Genomic DNA, 25407 nt, shown 5'->3' with positions numbered 1-25407 from the left:
AATTTGTAAAAACTTTTGGAAATTAAATATTACAGCAAACTGTGAAATTTAAATTACGAATTAAAATTAAATAAATCATGAACAGATAAGCAGCATGTACCAATGATGTGAAAGGCACAATAGCTCTGATAACATGCACATCATGAATACAGATGTAAACCTATGATAATCAAATAAAATTACCAGAAAATCAATGTTAAGATATGCACACAAATATAATATTCTTCATTGAAAGAAAAAATGCCATTTACCTTGTCTTGGAGGGAGGATGCTTTTTGTGCATAAAGGGGAGAGGGTTGATTGAAACACCCAGGATTTACAAATTCATAAAGATTTCTACCAAAATATACCTATTGCCCAGTTAAATGGGTGTTTTGTGTCACATTCAGGTGAAAGGCTGTAATCTTCATCTTGGGCATTCTAAAGGGCTTTTATTTATTTAATCCATTTTCATTGCCAAAAAAAAATATAATCGCCCACAGTGAAATGACAGGGTGACAGAGCTATGCTTTATACTGGGCTGGTACCTGAAGCTCAAGCGTGGGACATTTTGCATAATGTGGCTCATATAAAAGGCTTTGTTCTCCATCGCCTCACTGCGGCTGCAAACCTCAATTTCAGTTTGCAGTCATTTCCTCTCCTGGATCAACCATTTTTAAATAAATTATACCTTTAACATTTGAGTTAGTTCCTTGCCAACATCCATTAATCCTTCGGCCTCACACTCAAAATTATATATCACCCAACGATATTTTTTTTTTTGTTTTGCGCTACAGATTTCATTCACACCATAACCCCAAACCCTCAAAGATAAATTGAAAAAGATTTGTCTTTTCAGTAGCTACTCCCTTTTGTAATGTTATGTATATAATGTATTATATATGTGCATGTCTGTGTGTGATGTGCCCAAGTGCACCCATGTATGTGAGTATGTATGTGTATGCATTTGAAACAAAAACCCTCCACATTGTGTCAGTTCTAAATGTCTATATCCTGGAAGCATTATGCTAAGGGCTTACAGCAGATGGCACATGGCAATTGTTACAAACGGGCTTGTTGCTAATGAAAGCTTTTTATTTCCTGACCAAAATCCTTAAGCCCTGATGCCAGGCAGTATAACATCAATTCCAGTTTCAAAGATGCTTTTTTTCTGACCCCATCTGCTTCACTACCCCCTCCAGTCCCCTACACACACCCAAACACAACATCTCCCCACTCCTGGCTCCTTTCATACACTCCTTGAAATTTCCATCCTTAAACAAAAGACTAGGTTGGGGAAGGACAAAACTCGGCAATGCAGGACCCCAAAAGCCTTTAAAAAGAAAAAGAATAGATGGACTGTAGGTGCAGGTTTCCCACCCCCATAGCTTGAAACAGAAAGACTGTGTGCAGCGTCAAGCCCATCCAGACATTTTTTCGTGTCCCGCCCTGCAACACGACCAGACATTGATTTTTCATTTTCCTAAAATTATGTTTATCAATCTTGCGTTTCCAGCTGTTTCTGGAAGAATTACAAGGAAAATGATTTCAAATTGACAGGGATTCCCTAACTCACTCATTCGTCAGTATGCAGTTCTCTCTGCAGCTAGATGGACAAAAAAAAAAAAAAAAAAAAAAAAAAATCCTCACCCCGAATTCTCCCCCCCCCGTCCATTATCTTTGTATAACCCACTCCTCGTCTTTCTACAGCTCAGGTAATATTAGCTTTCAATATGGATATCCTAAGTTCCCGGGGTTTCAAAGTGGTACCTAACCAGGTCACACACTCTTCCACAAATCTAGAGCCAGGTAGCAGCAGCGCCCATTCCCCTGCTCTGTGGTGACACCTGGAGAGGCTGGGCCTGAAGCTGCCGCCAGGTGGAAGACGGATAGCCGGCCAACCTGTGCCGGCTTCCAAGGCAGAGAGGACGAGACAGCCCCCTCCCTACTCCCACCCCTTTCCTGGCTGAGGCTCCCTCCAAGCAGAGAGCCAAGCAGAGAAAGGAAAGGCGTCCTACACAGAACCAGAGGTGCGGACTGCTCTCTTACCTGGACTGGATGCACCCACGGTGGTCGCTGCCTGCGCTCACGGACCTGAGGACTGTGCCCTCCGGAGAAGAAGGGGAGACGGGGCAGGGGAAGGAGGAGAAGGAGGAGAAGAGAAAGAAGCGGAAGGAAAGAAAAGGAAGCGAGGAGGAGAAGGAGGAGGATGCTGCTCCTGCCCCGCGCTCGCCGAGAGCCCGCGCAGCCCGAGCGCCCGGCCCCNCGCCGCCTCCCCATGCGGCCGCCCTCCTGCCGCTCGGCTGCGCCCCAGCTGCAGTGTCCGGGAAGGGGGAGCGCGGCCGCCCCGCCTCCTGCCGCAACCAGCCCGCCGCCCGGCGGGGACCGCAAGAGTGACAGCCGCCGGAGCCTGCCAAGCCCCGGCCACACGGGGCTCCAGAGAATTCCCCCTCCTTCGCCACCGCCGCCGCCAGAGTGAGACCAGCGCCCTCGGGACAGAGGCACCCAGCGGACCTTCTCTGACTCCTGGGGGAATTGAGGGGTGTCCCCATAAATGCTCTCCTTTCCTTCTTCTGTCATTGTGAGGCAAGGGTTCCCGTTACCTCTCCATGGAGAAGGCTCACTGGCCTTGCTTCCACAAACCTGACAACAGTGGCATTCAGAAAAGACAGGAAAATGGGCGGGGGGGGGGAGGGGCACGAGGACAGAGAACAACTCTTGTCAGTACTAAGGGAGCAATGGCTGAGAGTATAGAGAATTCTAGACCCAGCTCTGTGACTAATCAGATTCATTCATTCATTTATTCATTCGACAAATGTTTATTAAAACTTCCTCTGTCCGGTACTGTTCTAGGCACCGTGAAAACTTCAGTGAATAAAACAGACTCCCGTGCCTCCCTCCCCGTACCCAAAATCACTGCCTTCGTGGACTTTATTTACATGCTAGATAGCTAGATGTATGACCCAGAGTCTCTTCACTTAATCTAAATTTCAGTGTATGAGTGAGGATTAAAAATATTAGCCCTACCCCTCTGCCATGTTTAATATGAGAATATAATTAGATCATGAATAAGAGTCTGTGAAGAATATAAAGAATGCTATAAAAATAACGAATTAGAAAGCACAGAAAATGTTGACCTTGAAATGTCGCCATTAAAAATATCACCTTAGATACTTCTGAAAGTGATATGACCACAGAGAAAACAGATGATTCTTTACCACGGAATCTTCATAATCAAGGAATGGCACTTCACTGTCAGTAAGAGAGATAAGATGCAGCTCAGAATTGCAGAGGTAAGATGCCGCTCGGAATTGCTCTGAGCATCTCCATCAAGTTGTAACAAGGTGTTTTTAAGGTCAGCCAAGATAGTGGGGTGTGGATTGTACAATTTCAACAGTGCTGATGAAATAGCACTTATAATTTGGTTTTGTCACATCAATTATCCATAGAATCATAGAACCCTAGAACATTAGAGTTGATTTCCTAGTCATTTGGTCCAATTCCCTCCGTTTCCAGATGGAAAAAAAAAAAAAAAAGGAAACCTAATGATGAGAGGCTGTGAAGATTAAAAACTGTAACAGAGCAAAATCTGAAACCCTAGCCTCTGAAGTCACACCCCTGCTCTTTGTATTGCTTCCCTCCACCCAGCTTCACCCCATGTCTCTGCGACGCTTCCAGTGAGGTTGGAAGTATCAGGGCACACCCAAGTAGCAAGGAAGTTGGAGGAGTTAGGTCTGTTCCTCAGAACAGGGCCTGCTTGAGAAGAAGGAGATTTTAGGAGACTTAGGAAATGATAAGAGGGATGGAAGGAAAATTAAGAATCCTGCCAGAGTGTTAGCAGCTGAAAATCATGATGGTCACTGAGAGTTTATCCAGACCTATATAGTCCAATTACTGCATGTTTCTCAGTTCCTGTTAATTCTGTGCTATTTGGTACAAGATCCACTTTCCAAAAGGAAGGTGATCCTTCTGCCTTCCTTCACTTCAGGCAGAATTGCCCTGAGTCTGCATCAACTCAGAGCTTAAATTAAACAGATACAACTTCAAGCCTTGAACACAATCCTGCCCATCCTCATTGTCTGCAAACAAAATATTGTTCTAGCTTTGCAACTAGTCTTGAAATCAAGTATTGCAAGTCCGTCAATGTTATTATTATTCTCCTTGAGAATTCTTTGTCATTTAGTTTTTTGCATTTCTATATAAATTTTCATGCCAATTTGTCAATTTCTATAAAAACAATGCTGTTTTTTAGATGAAATTGTGTTCAATTTATAGGTTATTTTTTGCAGAATTGCCACCTTAACAATATTGAGTCTTCCTATCCATGAACATGGTATAGGCCTCTATTTGTTTAGATCTTCTTGAGGTTTTCCTTTTTTAAATATTATTAATAAACTTTATTTCTCAGAATGGTTTTACATTTACAAAAAAATTGAACAGAAAGTATAGAGAGTTCCTAATGTACTTCTTTCACTCTGCCCAGACTTTCTCCTATTAGTAACATCCTTCATGGATGTGGTACATTTGTTACAACTGATAAATCAATGTTGTGACATTATTATTAATAAAGACCACAGTTTACATTAAGGTTTGCTCTTGGCATTGTAGTTTTGCAGGTTTTTCCAAATGTATGCTGTCATGTATCCACCCTTTACAGTATGATACAGAATAGTTTACGCCCCTAAAAATCCCCTGTGCTCTACTTATGCCTTGTTCCTCATTCTCCTCCCTACCCAGATGTCATATAGTTGGAATCATACAATACATAGCCCTTTCAGACTGGCTTCTTTCATCTAGCAGTAAGCATTTAAGATTTTTTAATGCCTTTTCATGGCTCAATAGCTCATTTCTTTTTATCACTGAATGATATTTCACTGTATGAATGTACTAGTTTATCTATTTACCTATTGAAGGCATCTTTATTGCTTCTATTCTTTGACAATTATGAATAAAGCTTCTATAAACATTCAAGTTCAGGTTTTTGTGCTGACATATGTTTTCAACTCATTTAAGTAAATACCTAGAAGCACAATTGCTGGATTGTATAGTACACTGTCTAACTTTGTAAGAGACTGCCAAACTGTCTCCCAAAGTGATTGTACTTTTCCACCAATAATGAATAAAAAATCTTTTTGCTCCACATCCTCGACAGCATTTGGTGTTGTCAGTATTTTACATTTTAGACTTCCTAATAGGTGTTTACTTCATTGCTACTTTCATTGCAATTCCCTCTATCAGCGAACCCTGCCTTCTGGTTAGAGTAGTCAAACTGTAAACTCTGAGATTTTTTTCTGAGGGAAAACACCAACTGGAAACTAGTAAATCTACCACCCCCACGAATAACGGTAACTGTCAAACAATATACATTGCCTGGGGTGGGAGACATAAAGAAAGAGGAAAAACTATCTAAGAACTACACCAAGTGGCTATTGTATGCCCTGTCCATAGTGCTTCTAATAGCCTGGTATGACCAGTAAAAAAGCCACACGGCCCATGGTGGATGACCATGGACTACCAAGAATTGAATAAGGTAGTGCTGCCCTCCCACAGCTATGTGGCTGTTCCCTGTATTGCCACCATCTTAGATACCTTGGCCAAGGTCCTAGAAGTAAAACCTTGGCTGCTAAGTCAGAAGATGATTTTTGCCTTTATGAGAGAGGGGCAACAATGGACCTTTCAAGTGTTTCCACAAGGCTACCTACACAGCTCTACCGTATCTCATGAGATGCTAGCCAAGGATCAGTCCCTATTCTCCTTCCCCACATCACTAAAATGGGTCAATTACATTGATGATACAATGTTTTCATGTAAAGACTTGCCTCTCCTGCAGGACACTCTGTAGATGTTTCTGGAACATTTGTGATGGAGAGGATGGGCAGTGAACCCACGAAATTTTAAGATCCAGGCACTGCCATAAACTTTTGGGGAGTCCTTTGGCTGGGTAAAGACACACGTTGTCCCAGACACCGTGATTGATAAGGTGCAAGCCTATCTAACCCCTAAGGACATGAGAGACATACAAGAGTTTGTGAGGATTTGGGGATTTTGAAGGACTTTTCTTATTTCGAAGGGCCTGTCACAATGCTTCCATCTTGTATACCACCTGACAGAGAAAGGACACATGTGAGAATGAGTGTCAGTGTAGCAAGCTATCTTTTTTTTTTTTTTAAAGATTCTATTTATTTATTCGACAGAGATAGAGACAGCCAGAGAGAGAGGGAACACAAGCAGGGGGAGTGGGAGAGGAAGAAAGCAGGCTCCTAGTGGAGGAGCCCGATATGGGGCTCGATCCCATAACGCCAGGATCACGCCCTGAGCCAAAGGCAGACGCTTAACCACTGTGCCACCCAGGCGCCCCGCAAGCTATCTTTGAGAGAGCAAAAATACTGGTGAAGCAGGCTGAAGCTCTGGGCTTCCATCTGAGTCAGATGTGTCTGTGACTCTGGAAGGTATAAGCTGGGCACCATGGCAGAGACAACAGAAGGAGAGAATAGACCTAGGATTTGGGTTCCAGCTGTGGAAGGGAGCAGAAACCTGATCTATGTCCATAGAACAACAGCTCCCAGCAGTGGACACAGCACTCCTCCAGGCAGACCTTCTCACGAAGGAACAGCATGTCATAGTAGGAACTTCCATTCTTATCAAGGGGTGGGTTAGTAATGTGTTCCATCAACCCACTTCTGCTGTGGCTCAAAATCCCACTTTAACCAAGGCCTATTTGCAGCAGAGGAGCACCCTATCCACCAGCCCACTGTCGCTAGGAATATAGTATTATTAGGCCCTGTAGAGTATGTAGAATTTCTAAATGCCTCTGCCCCATTCCTGTGGTGCCCCTTTGGCCTATAGAGAGGGAGTGGAGATATTCTCCTTGATGCATGGTAAGGAGATGGGTCTCCTCAGGACAACCCATCCACATAGACTGCAGCCCAATACTGACACCATCTGGGTGGAAACAGGAACAAACCAGGACAGCTACTGGGCTGAACTCAGAGTGGTTTGGCTGGTGTTCATTCATGAGCCCTGGCCATTAACCCTTGACACTAACAGTTGGGCTGTTCTAAAGGATTAAACTTATGGCTTGACCAATGGGAATCCAAGGGGTGGATGATCATGAATAAGCCCTTTTGGGGTCAGGATATGTAGAAAGACATTTTGGTTCCCCTGCAAGAGTCTGAGGCAGTCCCCACTGTCTCCCATGTCCCAGTTCATAAAGGTGCTGACACCCCTTCACCATCAGGAAGCTGATACCCTAGCTTGGGTACAAGCCCTAGCAACGGACTCGTCATAGATGCAGCAGATTGGGTGCTAAAAAGAGCAACCACCATAGCACCCAGGAGGGGTGCTGCATTGCCAAGGATGCAGGGTTGAAATACACTAACTTGGTTAATACAGTAACAGCATGTTCTGTGTGCTCTAGACAACACCAAGGCAACTGCCAAAGGAATCTGGAACCATCCACTGGAGTTCCCAACCAGTAAGGGGTTGGCAAATTAATTATACTGTCCCCCTTCCTCTGAGTGAGGATTCAAAGTATCCCTTGGTTTGTGTGGAAACACTTGGTCTGGCCTAGCCCAAGTTTCCCCTGTTGCCACGCAAACCAGGCTGCCACCATTAGGGGATTAGAGGAGCTAAGTACCACATACAGATACCCTCATTGAACAGACAGTGATCAGGGGTCACATTTCAAAGGTTATGATTTGCAGGATTGGGTAAAAGAACAAAACATTGAATGGAGGTTCCATCATCCCTGTAACATGCAGGCAGCAGGGTTGGTCAAAAGGAAGAATGGAACGTTAAAGCAACAGACTGAATTACTAACAGGTAAAGTCACCTTGGCCAGGCAGTACTTCCTCAGGCTTCAATACGTTTGAATCATCAACCAGTAGGCCCTATTGCTCTGTATGCCAGACTGCTCAATGCCCAATGCCAAAATGCCCAATACTGTAAAAGGTATAGAAGTTTTGGGAAACAACTAATATTCTGATTCTCACTGGGGTAATGCTGATGAGAACAGCAAGCCCCATCACACCTGGGAAAGGCATCATTGGCTGGAATTTGCAATGGGACATCTCACCTGAATGGGGAATTACTTTGTACCACTGGATCAGGGGGAACTACTAGATCTCCACTGGGATCCCATTGTCCTGCTGTAAGTTGGACCTGCTGAAACACACCATACCTGGAATGAAAAATGCACCGTTGAAAGAGGGAAGAAGGTAGGGCTCTGGTCTGGCATATCCCATCCCCAGCACACCTCCTCACACTGGACAGTGTTGCTTTCCCTGGTCAATAGGTATGGTATACACAACCAGGTCAAATTCCTAAGGCTGCAGCACATTAACATCTAAGGATCAGGCCACAAAGGTAATTCTTGCAGAAGGGGAAGACCCTCCAGTACAAGTTCATACTAAATATCCATCTTTTCAACCTTAGACTTCTGCTCTTCCTGTGGTGTCCAGTCATGGGATGGGCACCAGATGGAAATACCTTTTTACAGTAGGCCTGCTCATATGCCTTGCTAAGAGATCAACCCAACTATTGGGTATATGGGCACTGCCTGTCTCTAGCTTGTCATGATTGCCGTGGTGGCTATCACTACCCCAGGGAGGGTACCAGTTGTACCAGCACCATTTCCTGAAAACCATTCTTTCCTCACTGAATTGTCTTGTCATATTCTTTGGAAATTAATTCACCAAAAATATGAGGGTTTATTTCTGTAATCTCATCTGTATTCTATTGATTCTTTCCATCCTTATGCCAATGGTACATTGTCCTGATTAATGTAGCTTTGTAATAACTTTTGAAACTGGTAAATGTGCACCTCAACAATACAACTCACATTGAATCTATAGATTAGTTTGGGAGTATCACTATTGTAATGATATTAAGTCTTCTAAGCCATGAATACATGATGTGCCTCCATTTATTTAAGTTTTTATTAATTTCTTTCAATGTTATTTTTAGTGTACAAGTCTTGCAATTCTTTTGTTAAATTTATTTCTAAGTATTTTATTCTTCCTGATGTAATTATAAATAGAATTTTTTTTTCTTTTAAGATTTTATTTATTCATTTGAGAGAGAGACAGAGAGAGCACAAGCAGGGTGAGTGGCAGAGGGAGAGGGAGAAGCAAACTTCCTACTGAGCAGGGAACCTGATGTGGGGGTCGATTCCAGAACCCTGAGATCATGGCTTGAACTGAAGGCAGATGCTTAACTGACTGAGCCACCCAGGTGCCCCAGAACTGTTTTCTTAATTATATTTCTGGATTGTTTGTTGATAGCTTATAGAAATATAATTGACCTTATTCTCTGCAAACTTGCTGAACTCACTTATTACCTCTAATAATTTTCTTCTTTTTTTAGACTCCTTGGGATTTTCAATTTCAAAAAAATGTCATCTGCAAATAGGTATAGTTTTACTTCTTCCTTTTTAATCTGGGTGCTATTATTATTTTTATTATTATTATTAGCCCAGTTTCCCTGGCTAGAATCTTCAGTACAATTCTGAATAGAAGCAGTAAGAGCATATATCTTCTTGTTCTTGATTTTAGGAGTAAATATTTTAGTCTTTCTTTAGTAAATATGATGTTAGTTGTGGGTTTTCATGAATATTCTTCATCAGGTTAAAGAAGTTCCTGTCTATTAGTTTGCTGAGTACTTTTACTACAAAAGGATGTTGAATTTTATTAAATGCTTTTTCTGCATCAATTGGGTTGATTGTATGGTTTTTGTCCCTCATTTTATTAAAACAGTTTATCATATTGATTACATGTGAACCAATCTTGCATTCCTGAAATTAATCACACTTGATCATGGTGTATAATCATTCTTATATGTTATTGGATTTGAATTGTTATGTTGAGGATTTTATTTATATATTTATATTTAAAGCCTTCTTTTGTCTTTGAATATAGTGTTTCTCTTATGGATAGTGTATATAGTATATATTTGAAACTATTTTTAAAGTGCATTTTGTCTATATCTGCATTTTTCTAATCCATTTACATTTAATATAACTATGAATAAGGTAGGATTTACATCTGCCATGATGTCATTTGTTTGTATATATCTTAAGTATTTTTTATTCCATTATTGTTCATCACTGACTTTGATAATTAGGTATTTTATATTGTACCATTTTTAATTCTCATTTCTTTTACTCTATTTCTCTGTCATTTTCTAGTGGTTGCTTTTGGGATTATAATCAGCATCTTACCTTATAGGTGTATAGTTCAGATTAATTCCAACTTAATTTCAACAGTATAAAAACTGTGTTTCTAGGAAACGTGGGTGGCTCAGTCAGGGAAGCAACTGCTTTTGGCTCAGGTCATGATCGCAGGGTCCTGGGATTGAGTCCCCCATCAGGCTCCTGGCTCAGCAAAGAGCCTACTTCTCTCTCTACCTGCCGCTCTCCCTGCTTGTGCTTTCCCCCCCTTCTCTCTGACAAATAAATAAATAAAATCTTTAAGAAATAAATAAATAAATAATAAATAATAAATAAATAAGATCCTTAAAAATAAATAAATAAAACTGTGTTCAACTGTGTTATGATGTCTAACACCTTTGTTACTAGCTGTGATTTGCAAATACTTTATGTTCATCTTTCATGTTCTTTGTTCTAAATCTATGTTTAAAAAGGAATTGATCTAGAACTTTCCTTTATTGCAATATTCTTACCAATATTCTTAGTATCAAGTTTATTTGGCCCTATGAGGTCGATTTAGAAATTTTCCTTTTTTTCTATATCTGGATGAATTGGCATAGGTTTGGTATTCTTTCTTTTATAAATGACTGGAATAAATTTATTTAATAAATGTATTTAGATTTTTATTTCTATTTAAGTGTGTTTTAATATGCTGTGCTTTTCCCAGATTATCATCTTGCTCTTCTAATTTCCAAATTTATTGGTATGAAATTGTTTATGATATTGTTATTAATTTGCATTCATAATTTTATTCATAATATTGGTGATTTGGTCCTTTTATATTTCTTTTTCATCAGCTTTGTCATGATTCTTTTTATTTATTCATTTTGAAAAGACAACTTTTGTCTTCGTTGAAATAGAAAATAATTGTTTTCTATCCGATCAGTTTTTTTCTACTATCTTTCATTATTCTGTACTACTTTCTTTGAGATTCATATGGTGTTTTTTTTCCTAGCTTCTTCACATAGAAGGTGAAATTCTTTTCTAACATATGCATTTAAAGCAATAACTTTCTCCTTAAACATGGTTTTATCTGTATCTCATAAATATGATACGTCATATTTTAATTATCATTTAGTCATACCTATTCTTTATTTTCCATTGTGATTTACTTCTTGACTCATGGTTATTTAGTAGACTATCATTTCATTTCCAAACACTTTAGAATTTTTTACATTAGCTTTTGCTATTTATTTTTAACTGAAAAAAATATTTCTCTCCTGTGGTCAGAGACCACATTCAATGACCTACTACCTGGTTAATTTTGCCAAATAGCCCATTTGCACTTAAATAACATGTAATCTGCAGTGTTCAAATTACTATTTCACCTATGTATCTACCAGATCGATTTTTAAGTTGTGTTTTTAAATCTTGTCTTTCATACTGATTTTTTGTTGGCTTGTTCTATTAGCTTCTGAGGGTTGAATGTTGAAATCTCCCACTGCGATGATCTATTCTTTTAATTCTACCAATTTTCACATCACATATTGAAAGCTATGCTAAACGCATTCAAAATGATTGTATATTCTTAGTTCATTGGTTGTTTTATAATATGAAACAGTCCTCTTTTTTGTGGTAATGTCTTAGAGCCTACTTTGTCTCATATTTATACATTTCCATCAGCTTTCTTTTGGCTACTGTTCACATGGCATATCTTTTCCTATTTTCTTTCATTTTAGTCCTTTTATGTTAAGTCATGATTAATTTGTATGTAAGATTGAGTTGAGTTTTGTTCTTTTTCCAGTCTGACAATTTTGGTCTGTTTTGTCTGTTTCCATTTACTGTAATTCATTTACTTTGAGGCTTAAATCTACCATTTCACTATTTTCGTGTGTGCGTGTACACTGCTTTATGTTCCTTTTTGTTTTCTTTCTTCCCTTTATCTAGATTAATCAACTATTTTTATTTCATATTACCTCCATTAGATTGTTGCCTGTACACTCTTTTACTGACCTTTTTGTGGTTATGTTAGTGATTACAACCCACATGTATCCTTTTACCACTTCCTGGAAATGAAAGAAACTTAGAACACTTTAATTCTGCTTCTATCCCTTCCTGACTCATGGGCAATTTGCATATATTCTATTTCTCTGGGTATCTTAAATGCCAAAAAACCTTATTATTGTTGTTGATTTATATCATCAATATTCATTTGGAGCAACTTTTACACAGATATATGTTTATATTTTGTCCAGATCTTCACATTCTTCTTGGAGGGAGAACCAGTCTACAATAAACTTACACTATGCTACAAGTACTCAAAGCTGAAATCCCTAACATCCTCTTTTCATTATCTAATCTTCAGCTTTCCTATGGGAAACAAGAGACCTTCTCTCTGGATTACCTTGCACTAAACAAAAACCACTCAAAATACTTTAGGCAGAAAGGGATTCAATACAGTAAATAAAATACTAACACATTTTTAGAACAGATGGAATATGGGGCTGAGGCTTGGCCTTCAAATGAGAATGAAAAAATCCCTTTCGGATTGGTCAGTCAGGAGAGCGCATACCTCTCTCACAACCAAAGAGCTGCAAATCAGGAAGCTGCAAATCTGAAGCTATCGTTAAGTAATGAGTTTAAGAGTGGGGCCCTAAATGAGATTGAATTACCAGGAAATCAGTCCTGCTCACACCACAACTGCCTCTTGACAGTCATGAAGCTGGTGAAAAATGCAGAAAAATCCAGTGTCTCCTGGACTACATTATTCAGCAGCAGCCGCCGAATCACTGTCCTTACTTCTTTCTAAATGGCAGGAAGTAGTGAACATAATTTCCAGGACCCTATCTGCAAGAGCATGGGGCATGTGTATGTTTTGGGTTTCCAGCTTTTGCAATATGCAATGGAAGGATGAGGTTGGAATAAATGCTGTGTGCCAATTTATTATATCCAAATTGATTAAATTGTTATGTGTAAGCAAGTTGTTCTCCAAATATGAGTCATTATGATTTAGTTCTTTCAACACTCTGTACCACTCAGCATTCCAAAAGAAGCCATTTAATAATAAGACATTGCTATAGAGTTAATAAACCTTCCCTTGAGCAAAAAAGCACTTTTCCCCATTCTATGTAAATGCCACTCTCTCACAGATCAAGGATATTTTGGCTGCATCTTCAGTTTTGCAGGGCAATGTGCTAGTCAACATAAAATGAGAGCAGTTATTCCTGTGAAGTGGCAATGCTATTGTAGGATGAATATTATAGCACAGGACACCATAAACTTCAGCTGCTAAGAGACACAGGGTTGCCCCTCCACGTCTTGCCAGGTACTTAGAAGCCAACTGTAATAACACCAATGAGCAGCACCATGGAGCTGCTCTTACCTTTGGAAAGGGAGTCAGAATTCTGTGTACAATTGTGCTGGAAAAGCNTCCACGTCTTGCCAGGTACTTAGAAGCCAACTGTAATAACACCAATAAGCAGCACCATGGAGCTGCTCTTACCTTTGGAAAGGGAGTCAGAATTCTGTGTACAATTGTGCTGGAAAAGCCACAGGGTTGAACTGCTCTTGACACAGAAGCCAGTTTGCCCCAAGGCCAATAGGGATAATTCAGAGGTTTTGTATTTTTCCATCAACAAACAACAGTACTTTTGTACTGCATTTAACTAGCCCAGAGTTATGGTGATTGCTACTGAGCATGCTCAGACTTTGGACAATGTTTGTGAAGTTTCAACCCACCTCCAATTCTGCAGAAAAAAGACTCAAGCACTGCAGCAGCTAACGATTCATTTTCCTTGTACAAAAGTAACATTAGTAATACTTGAAAGTGAAAGAAATGATAAATAGGTTTTTTCTAACACATTATTGATCATTTATACTCTCTTCCTAACTTCCCAGACTCTCAAGCCTTGCAAGCCCACCTACCTGAACACGCACAGACTCCCCACTCAAAACTCCAGGGTACATTTAAATGATGACCTCATGCTCAAAATAGCCAGTATAATTAAGAAAAGCATTTCCAGTTTGAGTATCATTTTTCAAAATTCATAATACTTGACAAGGTCAGAAGACAAGGTCTTCAAATATCTAGAGGCCAAATAATTCTGCAGTAATTGTTGTAGCACTCTGAATAAGACTTTGTGTTTTCACTAACAAGATTGAGAAAGGCAGAGATAAATGTAGTCTGACATAAAGTGAAGAATACCAGAAGCCTCCTAGCCGCATATGCTGCCCCCCACCAGCTCATTGCCATTTTATTGTGAAATTACTGGAGGAAGAGAGAGAAAAGAATTGGATAACTATGTTATGTCCTAAAATATGTTGTACTTTTAAAGATATATTATTTCTCAAAGCAGTAAGATATATCACATTAGTCCCTTGAATAATGAATCAAAATATGTATATATCATCTGTTTTAATTGAGTGCTTTTCACATGAAGAATTCAGAAAATCTACCAGCTTAAAGCTCAAGGAGTCAATTTTTATTTTAAATATAATTGAATATATTGATTTTTTTCACCATGGGGTATTTTTATTATTTAGATTAAACAAAAACACAAGCTAACATATGAAACCTGGGCAAACCTGCATTCAAATTTTATATTATATGCTTTATGCCATTATTTATCACACAGTTCTTCAAACTTTATTCTTAAAGAAAGGTGTTCACAGAAAGTCAAAATAATATTCCTGATACTGCTCTAAATTGAGCTAATGAAACAGGTGGATGATGCCTTTTAATGATCAATTTCATTGAAATATGCTTTTTTAAAGATGAAGCTGGTCAAGTCCACAAGTGAGGAGGAGTTTGAAAATTCACCTCCAAAATAATGCCATTACATCCAACGCAACTTCTTCTGTTAATAGGTTGATCTGATGAAAATCAGCTACTAAAGTCTATCTTGATTGACATGTAATTTAATCCAAGCTTGTCATGGTAAGTGAACATTGTATCTGCTATTTAGGGATAAAGGTTGAAGGAAAAAAGGAAACATCATTATTCTTTCATTTTAAAGATGTATTTATTTATTTGAGTGGGGAAGGGGCAGAGGGAGAGCTAGAGAGAAACTCAAGCAGACTCTGTGCTGAGCACGAGCCCAACACAAGGCTGGATCTCATGACCCTGAGCTCACAACCTGAGCCAAAGCCAAGAGTCAGCCTCTTAACTGACTGTGCCACCCAGGCGCCCCAGAACATAATTATTTTTGTAATGAATTACATGAGGCTATTTTTGCAAAGAATGTTTCATGTCTGTGAAGATCTTAAAGACAGATGGGCTTGCACTTTTCACGAGGCATTTTGAATACTAAGTTTAACAAAGAATTCCACAGCCGTTCCTAAAGATGGAAATAAACAAGCTCTAATACTACTTTCAGTGTGAGAATATAATGGCATTTGGGGAAGAAGTGTGAAGTTTGCAATTGTCAAATGTGAATGGAATATCATTCTCAATAAATTTCTTTCTGTAAACATATTGATACGTTAATGCAATTCTCTTATTTGATCAATTGAATTTCCACTTATCCCCTTAAAAGTTGGTTCCTTATGACTTTCTTTTTTAATTTTTTATCATTTATTTATGTATTTATCATTCATTCATTTTTTTTTTCTAATGATTCTTTCTGAGAAGTGCAAGACGCTCTGTCGGAGCAGCCACTCCCTTGTATGTAAGCATATGTGAGTTCTTCTAACATTTACAAGTAATATCGTTAAATTGAACAAAAAGCAATTCTTTCTTATGCTGACACAAGTTGGTGAGGTATTAATTGTCTGTAGAGGGTGATGTCATCAAAACATCTCAGTTAAATTGTACCAAGTAAAGTTGCATCATTTTTTCAAGGAATTATGGAGCTGTATAGCGGCTATAGCTTCCTATTATTTGAATAACGAAAGAGAAATTTTAAAATTTGCTCCACTAAAGATTGAGTTTTATCACCTAATTAAATATGAAAAAATGGAGAAAATATAAACGATGACTCATAAGTCATAAAAAAAAGGAAAATCCCAATTGTTCCTCACAATTTTTACTTCTTTACAACTTGCTCTAAGTGTCCCCACTCTACGATTCATAACAACTAATGAGTAGTGAGTGTTAATGCTTTGTTCAATGGAATCCACAAAGCAAGAATTATATACAAGGCATCATCTGGGTGCCATGTAATATGCAAAGATAAACTAAATGAAGAGTTAGGTTTTTAGAGAAAAGTGCATTTCTTTATACGGAGTGCTTTTGCTCATACCTTCCTTTAAGTACAGTGATACTAATCCTGGTGATTGAGTCTTGCTTTATAAATGCAACATCAGCAGTTGCCTGGTGGCTGGCAATGCGGAATGCATCCAGTGATGGGTAGAAATAAATTGATTCTGCAAATCTGGTCTTGCGAATCAGAAAATAAATTACTTGGGACTTAAAAATAATTTTGTTATGAGCAAGTTAGCACCAAAGATTTTTTTATGGCCACCGATGCTCAGTGACACCAGCAAAGTCATTCTGTATTCTCTGCTAGATAATTATCCTCTAGTGCCCTTTGGTGCAAATGTGTTTATTGTCCTTTAGTATTTCTTCCTTTATACAGACAGTTCTTTCACCTTGGCATTCTTAAATCTATTGCTATTTTTCCCCAACATTTCTTTCTTACCAGGCATTCAAAAACCAAATGTTCTAGTATGCTTTCTTTCCCCACACACTGCTTTAGAATGTGATTGTCCTTATACCTCTCTCAAAACCATTTTTTCTGTTACGAAAATTTCTTCTAGCTAGGTCATCCACAGCATGATTTGGTGTCTCCTTGGCAACCACATGGTCTTACCATTTCTCAGTATCCTTTTTTACTCCCACTCATCACATTTCACTTCTTTCTAATCATTAATCCTTGAAATATCTTCACTTAGTCCTTGTCCTTGTTTTTGTATCCTCCATGTTAATTGTCCAACTTCTCATACATATTCTACACCCCAGTCTTTAAATGGCATTAATTAACTTTCTTATAGGTCAGAGATCAGATCTATTTAAGATAGATAAATCTCTTTTACAATTCCTCTTGCCTGTGTTATTAGGCTGTACAATTTCCAATTGAACTAGAAGCTTGGTAAGTGAGGGTGATGCCTGATGGTCCTCTATCAAGGTTATATAACCCATTTTGATCCCAGATACAAATCTGAAATTTAGATAGGCAACCAGTTTTATGAGCATGCCCAATTTTAGAATTGAGCTGCTGTCTCTAAACCAAGTTAGACATAGAGTGTTTAAAATTACAGGTTTTGAAATCATACAGAATTCCTAAGTTTGAATCCCAGTTTTGTCTCTTACCAGCTGGATGATGTTGGACAACATACATAAACTCTCTTACCTGAAGTAGGCAAATAATATTCTCCTTATTGAGTGGTTGGAAGGATTAACTGAAATAATGTAACACGCAGTAAATAGGTAGAAGCTTAGCTGATAGTAGCTTTTAATTTGAGACCTCTATTTTGAGTAAATTCAGCCCAGATCCACTTAGAATTGATTTCCTAATTCCATCTTACAGCACCTTACAGAAAAATCAAGGGAATACTTTGACCTATATTCTTTCCCCCTTCATTGGCTTAATAAACCCTAAAATGTATGTTTTTTCATTACCCTTTTTTGTAGCTCTACAGACTAGCTTTATTAAGTACTTAATAGTTCAGTATTTTTACCTAAAGAGAGAGAGAGGGGAAAAAAAAAACTGTATACAGTATCTGAGAGTAAAGATGTAGAAATACACCTTTTATTGTAGTGGCTTCTCATTAGCTTATCTTTGTTTTCAGTTCCTCGTGTTGAAAATGTTGCAATTTTCACGTAAACATAGAACAACATTTGTGCATTATGTGGTAAGCTTTGCGTAGATAATTTCGGGCACTATTATGCTTTCTGCAGGAATGCGTTTTCTATAGCTGTAATTCTTTCCTTCTCTGAGTCTTGAAACTTTCCATGGCAACATTACTTTACAGTTACAGGGTAAACACATCACAACATGGAGGAGTGTGTGTACATGGAGAGGATATATCCCCAATCCCCTGACTCTTGTCTGGCTGCTGGCTGCCCACACTTCTTCAACTAAGCCCCCACTTTATCTCCTCCCTTGCTGAGTCAAATATAGCTTGCACACTATTAGATTTAATTTTGTGTTGGATTTACGTGCAATTTTCCTCAAAAACTAATTGATCCATTGCTTTTGAAGTATCAGTCCTCTAAAAGAAAATGCCATAATCTGTGTTATTTTTTCTGCTGGTTGCGCGTGAATCTATAACATGATGCTCTGTGTGTAGATTTAACAAGATTTCAGAATACCCATTTCCTTTGATACTGACATCTTTCAAATTTTTACTTTCTTCTTTCTTCATTGGGTAATGTCTGTCAGGGTTCTCTTGAAAGAGCTGGTACCAGGGTTAATTATCTCCGGCTGCTATCCTACGGCTGGAATGTTCTGAAACGCTTCATCTTTGACCTATTTTACGTGGCTTTTACAAGTCTTATTCCAATCACCTGTATGCAATTTCCATTGGTCATTTTTAGTTGAAGGTGTGTCAGGTAAGAGCATAATGTCATGACTTTCACTGTTTTTCCTAACTTCTATTCTCAGTGTGAAGTTAAGCCGTTATCAGGCATGTATTTTTCTGCCACCGAGGCACCTTTTTTTAATCTTACTTTTTGTTTACTGAGACAAATATAAGGGACTAAAAAGCTACCAATAGACATGACTTTTTGACCAGCGATTCCAACTACACCTAGGAGTACATAAAAAAGAAAAACAATAAAGATTTTGTGATAGGAATGTTCATTGTAGCTTTGGTAATAATAACAAAATTTGGAAGCAACCTAAGTCACCTTACATGATGGTCGGTTTAATAAATTTAAGGATGAGATTATAATGAGATGCTATGCAGACATTAGAAAGACAAAAACAATTTAATGAGGACTTAGTGTGTGCTAGGTATTGTGCTACTTTACGCATAATCCCATTTGGCCTGTGTATCAATGCTACAAGGTAGGTACTTTTGTTATCCCTATTATATTTATAAGGCAATTAATTCTTAGAGAAGTTTTCGTAAGCAAAGGCACACAAGTAGTTAGCAAAATTTAATTCCCGAATTTCTAACTTCAGGGCCTAAGGTCTTAACCAGTAGTCTGTCTTGAATTTGTAATAGCGAAAACAATATTCATATTTATAAGATTTATTACATGCAGTAAAAAGCAATATGATGGGCCTTTTACTTATTTGATGTTATTTCTTTTTATACCCCACACATTATATAAATTATTGTATAATAAAATAATACATGCTGAAATAAAAGCATAAAAATACAAAAAAGAAACTGTTTAAAACAAATTTATATATGAATATAATGTACTTTCCCTATTTTTCATTATAGTCATGGTGTTTTAAAATTATTTTCAAAATAGGTATTTTTTGTAATTTGGTCAAAGGGCTCAGGGCCATGAGTGTAGTTTTCCACTCTGTTCCATTCAATGCTATAAATATTTATCATTCTTATTGACTATGTCACCCATTTTATAATAACCAATTAGACACCTCTTTGGACGTACATCAAGGACACTTTTTACTTTAAAGCAAACAAAGTAAATTGCCTCATCCAGTGTTATTTTCTCCAGACCATAACTGGACTTGATGACCACTCTTTCTTTTGAAAACCCCCTGTAATAACACTTAGGTACATTTTATAGGTTCACTCTAACCCATTTTTAAAAGCTGGTGAAATTTTTACTAAAGATTCCTGTATGCATTTGTTTAATTGAGATCTTTTTTACAAAACTGAATAGAAATAACCTAGAGCTGTATTATCTTTCTTCCTTCAATATTGTTAAATACTTTTTATCAGTCAAATAACATTAGTGTTCTTCCCTTCCTTCATTTTGGGCACTTAACACCTCTCTCTCTCTCCATATCTATATTATATTTTTATATGCCTCTTTATCTAGATTTATATATATCACCACAACTGTGTTCCGAGGAAATGAACAAATGATATCTAATAAGGAAGATGAGAATTTAATGAATCAATATCCTGTTAACATATCTCCTGCTAAAGACAGTCATTAAGTAACCCAAACCCAACCCTTTTCTCGTTGGTAGGAAGAACAGTTAGGAGGCTGTTGGGAAGGCCCCATGCAAGAAATGTTGATGAATAGAACTCTCATGATAGTGGTGCAAAAAGGAGATAACTACATATATTCCAGTGTGGCTGGGGGTTAGCACGTAAATTTGCAATAAGTAATTCCTTAATAAATAAGTAGTAAATAAATGTAAAAATTACTAATATCAGATCTTTGCCTTTAGGTAGCACATAATCTAATTATGGAGTTACATAGACACAAACAATTATAATCAGAATCATTTTATAATATCATTTTCATTGCGTGCATCTTAGACTAAATAAACAAACGGCTTTATTCGATCCATTAATCCCCATGTTCCCGTGAAGAGATGAACAAATCCTTTTTTTTTAATGCTAAAGAAAATCAAGATTAACCTGAAAATTCTACAAAGAAGTTAAAATACATATTCCTAAGATCTGAGAGTGATAGTCAGACTGCATAGTAAGCGTGTCTTAATACTGCAATATGCTTGATGTTTATTTATAGATTTTAACTTCAGTTGTTTTACTATTACAAAGTGTCTTTGTCAAAAATAGGAATGAATCAATTTATCCCGAGGAGAGATATAAAATTTAACAGAATAAAAAAGGACACAGAATCATACTCTTTAGATTTGCAAAAATAATGATAACTTTTATTTCATTTTTACTATGTGTCAGACCCTGGGCAAAACACTTCATGTACAGTACATCGTTTAATAATGATATTTAATAAGTAAATAATACACCATTTAATAAACATTGCTTGGTAATTTGAACTATTTTAAATATGCAGTTTAAATTCTAAGCAAAAATGTTTACTTAAACATATGCTAAATTTTTATCATTAAATTTGTCCAAATGTTGGTGGGGTCTTTTTGTTTGTTTTTTCTGTTTCAGAGAGAGAGAGAGCAGGGGAGGGGCAGAGGGGGAGAGAGAATCCTTAAGCAGGCTCCATGCCCAGCGCAGAGCCCAAGGCAGAGCTCACTGAGCTTGATCTTGTGACCCTGAGATCATGAGTGACCTGAGCCCAAATGGACATTGGACCCTTACCTGACTGAACCACCCAAGTGCCTCTGTCCATATGTTTTTTTCATTCATTCCAGAATAATAAAGTTTTTGAATTGTCAGGCAAGTATACAAGTACGACCAAACAACTGATGAAAATTTACTCCACTCATTTATTTTTATAACATTAATTTAAAGTGCTTACATTTCTTTGCAAGTGCTAACAACGATGCTGAAGCAAACATTTCAAAGTAATTGTTAAGTCGAGGTAGAAAGTCTCACTCTTCCTCTCCTGATATTTCTTAATCTTTGTGGAGTGAAGGAGTGGTAAGACTGGAGGGATGTCTCTTTGGCGGTGAGCTAAGGGCCTTAGGGAGCAAGTGACTCAGGTGAGAACAGCTGCTGTTTTCTACAAGATTCGGACTGCCATGCAACGAAGGACAAATGACATTGTTTAAGGGAATTGCGAAATTTTGGACTCAGCCACAGTCAGTTTAGGAATCTGGTCATTTACCACAGTTTGAGGAGTTCTGGGAAAAGTCCCTCCTTATCCCTCAGCTCTGAAACAATTTCTCTACCTGCTTTGCCACAGTCCCTGAAGAATTCCAATTAGCCATCCTCTGTGGTTAATTTATAGGAGTTTTTGGGCAATATAGAAAAACACAGTTTGTTGGAAAAAAACATCAGATTTCGGATCAAAACTGGTTTGCCTTGAACAAGTTACTTGGTTCTCTGGTTCTCCTATTGGAAATGAGAATATCTTCCTCAAAGAGTTTTTCTGTGAAAATTAAATGTGATCATGTAAGTATTTATGGAGTAGAGAATACTGTATAGGGTGATGCTATATTCACTCACTTTTTCTCACTGTGGGCGGCTCACAGGCTTTGGGAGATGAGAACACCAGTTAGGATTCAGGTAATACTGTGAGTAACACTACACTGTAGAGAAAGGCAAGGAAAGCACATTTTGATTACATCCGTATTTTGTAGGAGGTTGGCCATCAATGAATGCATTGAAAGTTTGATAAGCATGTGATAAAATGGAGCTATATTAAATGATCTGGAAACTCCAGCCTGTCCTTCAGATTTCAGGATGGCATTTTTCCCAGACAAGTTACTCATCCTGTTCCTAAAATCTTCAGAGAAAGAGCTTTCTGCCTTAGTAAAGCACCCCAGGGTTTGCCAGCCACAACAATGTAGAAACCCTTCCAAATATCTCACTGCATTCCTGCTGCAGTTGGCCTGATTGTGCCCTTCTTGGAGATGGAAAAATACAGATGGGACTCACTTAAAAGAAATCCATTATATATGTTTAAAAAAAAACCGATGCTGCTGCTGGTTCAGTTTGCAAAACTTAAAAAAATTGACATAGAAAATGTATTGTTGAGTAAAATACTGCTTTTCATCTATTTATAAAATAATCAGGTATCGGGGTGCCTGGGTGGCTCAGTCATTAAGCGTCTGCCTTCAGCCCAGGACGTGGTCCCATGGTCCTGGGATAGAGCCCTGCGTTAGGCTCCCTGCTCTGCTGAGAGCGTTTCTTCCTCTCCCACTCCCCCTGCTTGTGTTCCCTCTCTCACTGGCTGTCTCTCTCTGCCAAATAAATAAACAAAATCTTAAAAAAAAAGAAAAATCAGGTATCAAAATTAAACAGATAATCTAAATGATTAAGTAAAAATACAAATATTGTTGTGGCTAGTGGTTTTATGGAAGACAGTTTTCCTTTGAGTTCTTAACACTCGTAGTTACCAAAGGTCTAGATTGCTGAAGTCACTTTTGAGCATTTTTAATTAACCTCTCTAATTGGAGAATGTAAAAAGGGGTAACCACAAGGAAGGCCTGAGGGAGAAGAAGAAGGGAAAAAAGGAGGGGACCAGAAGGTCTTATAAAATTGAAATTCACTTGCTAACTGAAAAGTGGAAAAATCTTGGACTTGAATTTTACTGAGACATAACAGAGAAGCTGACTCTGGATAGGCTAAAAACCAGGTTTGTTTAAAGAAAACATAAAGTCTTTTATTCTTTTAACTGCTTTTTAAATATTGAGCAACATAAATGTTAACAGTAGTTTGCCAATATTTTTAAAGACTTGAATTTAATAAACTTCCTACATTCATTATATGCATTAATGTCTTCTAATAATTCCTAAAATGATAAGAATAATGCTTCATAATAGACTTCTGTAATTATTCAAGCAGATTAAAATATGCCAGAGTGCATTAGGCAATTAAGCAAGCAATGAACTGCTTACTTTGGAGGCAAATAAACATTTGGACAACTAGACTGTTATCAAGTAAATGAGCACTTTAGTGCACTCAATGGTACCCCAAGGACTGCTTCTGAAATGATAACATAATAATAGCTAATATTTATTGAGTGCTTATGATATGCAAGGCACTGTTAAGTGCTTTACAAGTAATGGCTTATTTATTTCTCCCAACTCCATAATGGAAATACCATCATTCCTATTTTACATACGTAGAAACTGAGCTCAGAGAGGGTATGGAAGTTGCCTGAAGACAAAGAGCCTGGAAGGGACAGATCTGGGAACAGAAACCCAAAAGTCACTCTCAAAGGTCTATTCTCTTATCCACTGGGTGACACCTTCTCAAATAGTCAGTGATGTGATGGGGAGCAAACAAGCAGAGAAGTTCAGATGCAAGGTCGTTCCTGCTATGTAAAGTCAGAAGATGCACTAGAACAACTAACTTTCTTAGCATCTGCCAAAGAAGGTTATGAACATGCAGTGATTAGCCCTGGAAAGAGCCACATTTTGTAACATGATGAGTTACCAAAGCCCGACCTCCTAAATCCCAACAGAGTGGTCTGTGCAGGATAAAAACACATCCTTTCACTTGTTTCAAAATGAAAATATTATGCAATGCAAAAGAAAAGAAAAGAAAAGAAAAGAAAAGAAAAGAAAAGAAAAGAAAAGAAAAAAGAAAAGTGGTGCAGTGCTGACCACGTTTAGGGACTTCAAATTTGCTCTTATTATTGACCATTTTTCTAAGGAAGGAAGTCTGTTTGCATGGAGATCTTAAATGATAGCTAGCACGTGGCATTGTATTTTTCAGTTGGTAACTTGAAGATCCTTTGAGGTAATCTGGTTCAACCCTCTCATTTTAAAGAGGAAGAACCCAAGATTCAAGTATCGGTATCAAGCAGTAAGCAGGAGAGATTAAAACCTGGGCCTTCTGAATCCTTGTGTTGAATATTTCCAGACAGCTTACATAAATAGAACCACTGGAGGCAGAATGGATCCATCCCTCAACCCCATTTCTTCCTGTTTTGTACTCTGAATACCTATTAGCTCCAAGAACGCAACATGAAAAGAAAAGCTTTAGGATGGAATTTTATTCCCCTCAAGACGTGTCAGAAAGTGGTGAAATCTGGGGAAGGATTATCCCCTTGTGACAGGCAGGGGATAATCTTTGCTATTGTGGGTATGGTGGTCTGACATGACTAGTGACTCCCTGGGGCTATTTGATATTTCTTAAGTAAAGAGTCTTTGGAATACCTTGCCTGGGATGGGTTGCCATGGAAACAGTGGAGTCAGCGGTTGCTGTCGGTTAGTAAAAGATTTCATCTATTTGTGTACCTTCCAAAACATGGTTGGTGCAGGGTCTCAAAACAGCAGCTTTGCCTGTAAAGCATTTGACATTGGCCACGGACTCTGATTCAGGAGGTCACTTTTTAAATGTCATTCTGCAATCAATGATTCTACTGCAGCCTAGAAAAAAAAATACACTAAGGATTGCCAAGCTGGCAATAGGCTCACCATAGAGCTCAAACCAGCAATGCCTGTGTTAAAAAGTCTGCAAAGCATTTCTAGTTCTCCCTGCCCCTCCCCCTCCCCCACTCTCTATCCTAGAAAATTCAGCCATGGATAGCTCTGCTTCCATGTCAGTGATAGAGTGTAGAGAAGAAAGTGCTCAAGGGGTGAAAGGAAAAGAGAAAGGGGAAGAAGGGAGGAGAGACAGGAAAGATGAGTCCAGGATGACTTGCAAAATTGAAATGCGCAATATCAAATGTGAGAAAGGAAGGAACCGGTGTGACTTCTTAGGCAACGCTGGTGGTCACGTTTTTGGAAAACAATTTAATATTCCCAGTGGATTTGGAAATGCACATAATCTATGACCCAGAAATTGCACTCCTTCGAACA

The 25407-nt window shown here is 38.2% G+C and overlaps 1 protein-coding gene across 17 annotated transcripts in view; it reads right to left on the bottom strand.

The window, feature by feature from the left end:
* MAP2 (microtubule associated protein 2) overlaps window positions 1-2237 on the bottom strand; it is a 283955-nt gene extending 281718 nt beyond the window's left edge. For all 17 annotated transcript variants that reach the window (XM_034655081.1, XM_034655088.1, XM_034655089.1 and 14 more), the window contains exon 1: window positions 2029-2237. The gene's annotated coding sequence lies outside the window, so the exon portion shown is untranslated. The remainder of the gene's footprint in view (window positions 1-2028) is intronic.
* Between the last annotated feature and the right edge of the window lie 23170 nt (window positions 2238-25407).

The sequence above is a fragment of the Ailuropoda melanoleuca genome, chromosome 2 (genome assembly GCF_002007445.2).
Source record: "Ailuropoda melanoleuca isolate Jingjing chromosome 2, ASM200744v2, whole genome shotgun sequence".
NCBI classification, from domain to species: Eukaryota; Metazoa; Chordata; class Mammalia; order Carnivora; family Ursidae; genus Ailuropoda; species Ailuropoda melanoleuca.
Note: the sequence above shows the minus strand (reverse complement) of the source record. Positions and strands in the feature narration are given on the sequence as shown.